Source organism: Pteronotus mesoamericanus, unplaced genomic scaffold, assembly GCF_021234165.1.
Source record: "Pteronotus mesoamericanus isolate MK-2021 breed Mesoamerican mustached bat unplaced genomic scaffold, CSHL_Meso_final contig_164, whole genome shotgun sequence".
NCBI lineage: Eukaryota > Metazoa > Chordata > Mammalia > Chiroptera > Mormoopidae > Pteronotus > Pteronotus mesoamericanus.
Genome location: NW_026555065.1, coordinates 2,584,062 through 2,591,055, shown reverse-complemented (window position 1 = coordinate 2,591,055; position 6,994 = coordinate 2,584,062). Strand labels below are relative to the sequence as shown.

The 6,994-nt window shown below is 47.1% G+C and overlaps 1 pseudogene; it reads left to right on the top strand.

Annotated features, from left to right (window-relative positions):
- The first annotated feature begins 6,611 nt into the window (after nucleotides 1–6,611).
- Nucleotides 6,612–6,994, top strand: LOC129063321 (nuclear transport factor 2-like; annotated as a pseudogene).

Here is a 6,994-nt window from a genome sequence, read left to right as displayed (position 1 = left end):
ATATGTATGTAAAATAAAACCCGTGAATATATCTGGGTTGTAGAGTTAGGGATGATTTCACATTTTGTGAAAGCTTTTCTACATTTTTCAAATTTTCTACAATGAGTATGTAATATTATTATATTAACTTTCTTAGAAATTTTAGTTAAAAAAACAGATTCTCTACAATAAATGTTGAACCAAAAGGGATTTTGTGTTAAAGCTCAATTAGGCATTTATAACTGCCAGTGTTCTGGTTAATTGAAGTTTGTCTATATTAAATGACAGTAAATGAATCTTCATATTTGTATCATTTCATAAGTACACTTCTACGCTTGACTGCCTTCCTTGACCCTTGTAGCCCCCCTGTGAGGTACTGCGATATGGGAACTTAACAAAATATAATGGAAAAAGTATACATACATACATATACCCAGAGCACACACCTGCTATGGCCTTGGGCAAGTCATAGTCCTCTAGATCTGCAGGCTCATATTTAGATGGCCAGAACACAGCACAGATTCCTATCTGGGCTTCCTGGCTCTTCCAGCATCTGGTAGGCACAGATGGGAGTTGGCAGCGCAAGAGGAGAGGAGAGGGGAGGAGCACTCCCACAGTCCTCAAGAGGTGATAGGGTGCATCTAGAAGGCCTCCTGGCTGCTGTCCCCGGGAGACCCCACACTGACTAATAAGGTTCCTGCCAATCCCAATGCCCATAGACCTGCCCTTCTCATCCCAAAAGTGGATCTGGCAAAGAGATAACCTTTCGTTGGAAGAACAAAAGAAAACCACGTCCTGCCGATGCTTCCAGGCTAACTGCTGTCTGTTCTTTCAGTCATTGGATTTATGTGTGGTTTGTTCCTGGGGTGCTCAGGATCCAGAGGGTTCTCTGAGCCTCAGTGCGGAAACTCCAGTTCACAGATAGACTAAGACATCCTTGGGGTGATAGGGGGGCAGCACAAGCAAGACTGTGGGGCAGCACTGCACTGGCCATGTTGGTCATACACACTGGAAGAGGGCTTAGAAAGGGAATGACAAACAACAATAATAAAACAACTATCATTTATTAAGCACCTATTATATGCCATCTGTTATCTCATTTAATCATCCCATCATCCCTGTGAAGTAGGTAATGTTATATGCATTTTACAGATTTTGAAGCTGAGACTCAGAAAGGTAAAATAGCGCCTCCAGATACTTGACAAGTAAATGGGAAGGATGGTTCTTTCTCTCAAACTAATATCCGAAACTTACCCAATATATGATATTCTCAGTGGGAAGTGTTTGAAATGGATGGATTTAATGAGTACCTACTGAATGCCAAGTCCTGGCTTTGGTGATCTTTATATGGTATGCCCTTTGTGGGGCATATATAATTATTCTCATTTTACAAATGAGAAAATGGAGGCTCAGTGGTTTATCTAAGGTCGCAATGAACCAAATAAAGGCCTTTTTAGGGAAGCACTAATGGGGAGAACGAATGTGGGGTAACCTGGACCCAGGATCAGAGCCCCAGAGCTAGGAAAGATGAGGGAAGTGGTGGGGCAACGGGGTGGATACTGTCTTCCCCCACAGGAGGCAGCAGAGGGTCCAGGGGTAACTATGGTTTTAGATAAGCCACCATCCCAACCTCAATTTCCTCATCTGAAAAATGGGGCTACCATACTGTCTGTGCATGGTTGGCATGAGGACTGAATGGGGTGATGCACATGATATTCTCAGAGCAATACCAGGTTCACAGGATATGCTTGACAAATGTGAGGTCCCTCTCCTCCCACCCACTTTTCCTTTCCTCTGGACTCTGTTAGTCGATCAGCACTCTGGTAGGGGAAGGGGATTGTAGAACCAGCCTGGCATTCTATCCTTGCCCTCCCTGGTCCTCCCTGTCCCAGCACCATTGTGTCATAAGGACTTATGGAATGAGAGCCAGCTGAGCTGTCCTCTGGCTATGTGACCTAACCTTCTCTGGGCCTCAGTCTGGACTCTCTGAGTGGGTTAAGTGCTGAGGATGCCAATAGGACCATCTCTGGGGGCCTCACCATCCCCAAGTGAGCTTCCTACCCCCAGCTCTCTCTCTTTTAACTTGTACCACCTTCCTGCTGAGCCTGCCCATAAAGGCTCTGGGGGCTGAGGCTACTGCCCACTGCCCCAGGGACTGTCCCTGAAGGCTTCTCCAGTGGGTCCCTCCCCAGCACATTTCAGGTGACAGATCCATCCTTCTTTCTCCTGTATCCCTGGCCCTCCCACTCCAGCAGGGGACAGGAAAGTGACTCAGCCCCCACAACCCCCTCCTCAGGCTCACACACTCACAGTCTTGCTTTGGAAAAAGGGTGGTTTTCATTTCTTTCCTTTTTTTTTCCTTTCAAGCACTCTTACTTGTCTGCCCCTGGGCTGTCTCTCCCACGGGCCTCTGTGGTCTGGGCCAGGAGTCTGTGGCCAGCCCTTCTCTGTCCTTTCCTGGTGGAGGGTCCCATCATCAAGGCGGGCTGTGTGGCCCTACTGTGCATGGTGGGAAAGAGGCTGGCCTCTGGAGGCCCCAGCTGGCCCCCTATTATATTGGCTTCTATTAAATTGAAACACATAGCACATCTATTACACAATAAACCACAGCTATTTCATGGATCAAATTAAGTTTTATTTGGGCAAATTACAACCTTTCCTACAGTCGTGCCTTTGTGAGGCCATTCCTTTTTAATAAAAGCAAGCATTTCTGGAGCTGGCCCTCCTGGACCAAAGCTCCGTGGTGGGTTGGGGGCTCAGGCCGAGGCTGGCAAGAGGTTGGAAGTATGTGTGCAAATGTGTGTGTGCATGTGTGTGTGTGAGAGAGATGGGAATTCTTGGGGCCCCTCTTGAGAATGGATTTGTCCACCTTCTCCTCCTGCCTCCCCATCCTGAGGTTGCCATGGAAGTCTGCAGAGAACTTCTCATTAAACAAGAAAAAAGCTGCAGCAACAGCAGCAGGAAAGCATTTCCCGGAATCCGGGAGGAAGTGTGAGTCACCAGCCTGCTAAGTGAGCTTTGCGTGGCCACTGTGGCCCCAAGCCCAGGAGGCCTGGAGCACAGGGCCCGTCGGCAGGACTGCGCCAGGCCTGCCCGCATAGACATGCCTGCTGCCCAGGCTGACGCAGGCTCCAGGAATGCAAACAAAGCTGGGTGGAGGGGCCTTCTGACGGCTGGGGCACTGGGCCAGACAGGAGGGAGCAAGCCTGGAGGAGAGGCCTGCAGAGGGGGCCTCGGGCCTGACAGGCCCCTCTTTGGTATCCTTGGAGCTGGGGCTGCTGGGAAGGCTCCAACCTCTCAGTGTGACCTGGCCTAGCATTGCCAGCTCTGGCACAGCCTCTAGGCTCCTCCTTGTGGGGCAGGGGCTGGCGTTCCCTAGATCAGAGGTTCTTAGAGTCAGTCCTTGCACCAGCAGCATCAATATCAATATCAGCGTCACCTGGGAACTGGTCAGAAATGCAGATTCTCAGGCTCCAACCCCAGACCTAGTAAACCAGAAACTCTTGGAGTAGAGTCCAGAGATGTGTGTTTTAACAAGCCCTCCAGGCCATTTTGTTGCACGCTCAAGTTGGAGGGCCACTGTGCTGTAAAGATCTGTAAGTCAACTTCAAACTCACAGCTGCTGGTTATTCATTCAAAAAATTAGGAGGTAATGCTTAAGTAGTGCTTACTGTGTGCCGGGGACTTGGCTAACTGCTTTATATATGCTAAGCCACTTAATCCTCACGTCCACCCTGAGATTGGGGTCTGAGATCATCTCTCCATTTTACAGGTGACATAAGTGCAGTTTTTTTAACCAGAGGCCAGCATTCTGGGACCTTGGAGGTGATGGGAGATGCTGGGCCCAATTCATAGATTTGAGCCATGCAGGTTAACTGGTTTTGTAGTTGACCTTTCTCTGGGTAGCTCTTCTTAAATGCTCTTCAGTGGCTGCCCTGTTCCCTGATAAGTGGCAGTGGGGAAAACTCTCACTTTAGGAGTGGGGAGTACAGAGGCAATCAGGCAGGTGGAGTCAGAGAAAAGAGAACAAAAGAAGCTGGGCCCGAGCATTGCAGGGTCCTGTAGAATCTTGTTTCTCTAAACATGGTCCCTGGACCAGCAGCATCCACATTACCCAGGAACCTATTAGAAATTGAAGATCTTGGGCCCCACCCAGGCCAACTGAGTTTGAATCTGCATTTTAACAAGATCATGTGCACTTTCAAGTTTGAGAAGCACAGGGTGGGGCACACAAGCACACATTTCGGAGCCTCTTCTTGCATCACAGGAGTAAGGGTCATGGGACCTGGGACCTACACCAGCCTCAGCCCAGCTTTCTTTGGGCTCCACCTCCTATGTTAGCACAGGCATAGCCTCAGTAAACCTTGAAGCCCAAGGGCACTGGAGGGAGCCTCCGGCCCTTAAAACTGGCAGGGACTTTGCCTTTGCCAGGTCTCCTCTCCCCAAAGTCAAGGGTCTACTTCCTATACCTTCTTCCTAGAATGTGGGCTCTGGGTTCAAACTCAGGCTCTGCCATTTATTGATTAATTCTTGTAAACTTGGTTCATTTATTTTCCTTTTCTGTAAAATAGGGTAATATTTTCTAGATCATACATTTGGGGGTTGGTTAAATCAGTGAATACACACAAAGTACTTAGAACAGTGTTATATAACTCCATTAACATTAGCTACCTGTTTTCAGCCTTCCTTCTATCCCTTTTCTTGGTGGACCTTGGGCTGGGGCAGGATAGAGAAAAGGTGGTCCTGAGCTGTGAAGGGTTAGCATCAAGGAAGGCAGGACTTCTGAATTGGATTCTGAAGGTGACGGGGCTTCTGTGGGGGAAAGAAGAAATGATACTGTATGATACCTGTGATATGCCAGGCCCAGTATCAGACATTTTCCTCCTCTCCACAGTTGTACCAGGAAAGTACTGTTATTTTCTGAGCTTACCGATGAGGATTGAGATTCTAGAAGTACAGCGACCAGCCCAAGGACACGATTATTTAAGCGTAAAGCTAATGTTTGGTGGGTCTGCTTGGCCAGCCTGACCACAGTCCCCCACCCACTGCCCATGACCCCGTGCTTTTGCCTCCGCTACAGCCCAACCCTGTCCCTAAGGAGAGAGTGAGATCTAGAAGGCCAGAGCTGACAGAGGAGTAGGGAAGCTCCTACGGACATGGTTCATGGCTCCTTCCGTAGGGCCTCAGTTTCCCTTGGGTAATGCTTCCTTCTCACAGGTTGTAGGACAGGTCTGCGGAGTGTACCTGTAGTGGTTTCAGTTGCTCCCGGCATTGCTCCACCAACAGAGTTTCCCCATCCCTCTGTCCCTGTGACTGGAAGGCACCCCTTTGGCAGATGCATTAAAATCTTAGCAAGGGAAGACTCTGGTTTCAGCTCTGGTGCATAAAGATTTTGGGAGTTTTCACTCCATGCTAACAAGAAAAAACAGAACAAACTAAAAGTCAGCATTTTTTTACATCCATCAGAGAATTAAGGTTATGGGGCAAAGTTCCACTCTGAATTCCAGGGAAATGGGTGAATGCAGAGAATCATAGCCAAGATCAGTACCTGAAACAGAAGCCACCAGAACCAGTAGCTATTAGAAATACTTAAATGATAATTTTTAAAGCTCTGTTACTGAGGTATGGTTGACATACAAAAAAGCTGTACATATTTAATATTTACAACTTGATAAGGTTGCATGTAAGTATGTACCTGTGAAACCGTCATTACAATCTGTGCCATAAACATATGGAACTTTTCTGGAAGCCGAGTGTGGACTAGCTTGAAAATTAAAATCTTCTGGGGGGCCCCAGTCTCAACACCCCCATAATTTCATGGGTTTTATCCTCAGGGACCTCACCAGGTTCACATGGTAAAGATCAGACAAAAACTTCCTCTGTTTTGGGTAGGGAGAAAGGAAAAATAAACATTTTGAAATATGTCCAGAGTTTTCTCCATAACAAAGGCCTACCCTTTGTTACGAGAGCCTTGTCTGACCTGGGGAAGGGTTATTAGGCAACTCCAGCCCTCCCTAGCTTTCCTGTCTCAATTAAAGGTTTAGGTGTGCTTTGAAAGTCAAGCGCAGGCACTCAGGCCAACTGAAACTCTGAGATTTAATGATGAGTGTAGAACTCCTCCCCTTCCCAACATCTTACCACCAATAGCAGGTCTTTAGTGTAGTAACAGTGGATTACAACTAAAAGGCCTGCAAGACATAGACTCTTTTTAAGAAGGAGTTCTTAGGGAAACCCAAAAACAACAGGGGAGGAAAACAAACAGGGAAATTCTAGGAAACTGAAGCCTCTGGTACCTACAGCTACAGCAAACCTTAAACACAACCCAGCTAGCCAAATTAATATAAAATCTCACACTAAAAGCCTAATTACTTCAATTCCCATAATCCAATATGTCATGTCTGCTTTTCAACACAAAACTAACAGATATGCTAAAAGGCAAGAAAAAACAGTCTAATGAGAGAAAGCAATCATTAGAACCAGACTCAGATATCACAGAGTTTTGTTTTGTTATTTTTTGCAATTAAGCAAGCAATTTAAAATAACCATGATTGGAAACTGTGCTGGGTTGCTTGCTGCCGCTGCTGCCATCGTGCCAACCCTCGGGTCTCAACAAGGTGGAGTGATACTTCAGAATGGGAGACAAGCCATTGGGAGCAGAATGGATCCAGCTTCATTCAACATTACTACCAGTTATTTAATAACAACAGAACCCGACTAAGCACAGTATACATTGATGTTTCATGCTTTGTATGGAACAGCAGTTCAAGTGAGGAACTGCTATTGAGGAATTGTTGTCTAGCCTTCCATCCCAGAAAATCCAGCACGGCATCATGGTGCAGGACCATCAGCCCATGCCAGATAGCTGCATCATCAGCATGGTTGTGGGCCAGCTTAAAGCCAATGAGGACCCCATCATGGGGTTCCACCAAATGTTCCTATTAAAGAGCATAAGCAATGCTTGGGTTTACACCTAGTGTTTGACATGTTCCAGCTTGCCCTGCACAACTTTGGTTGA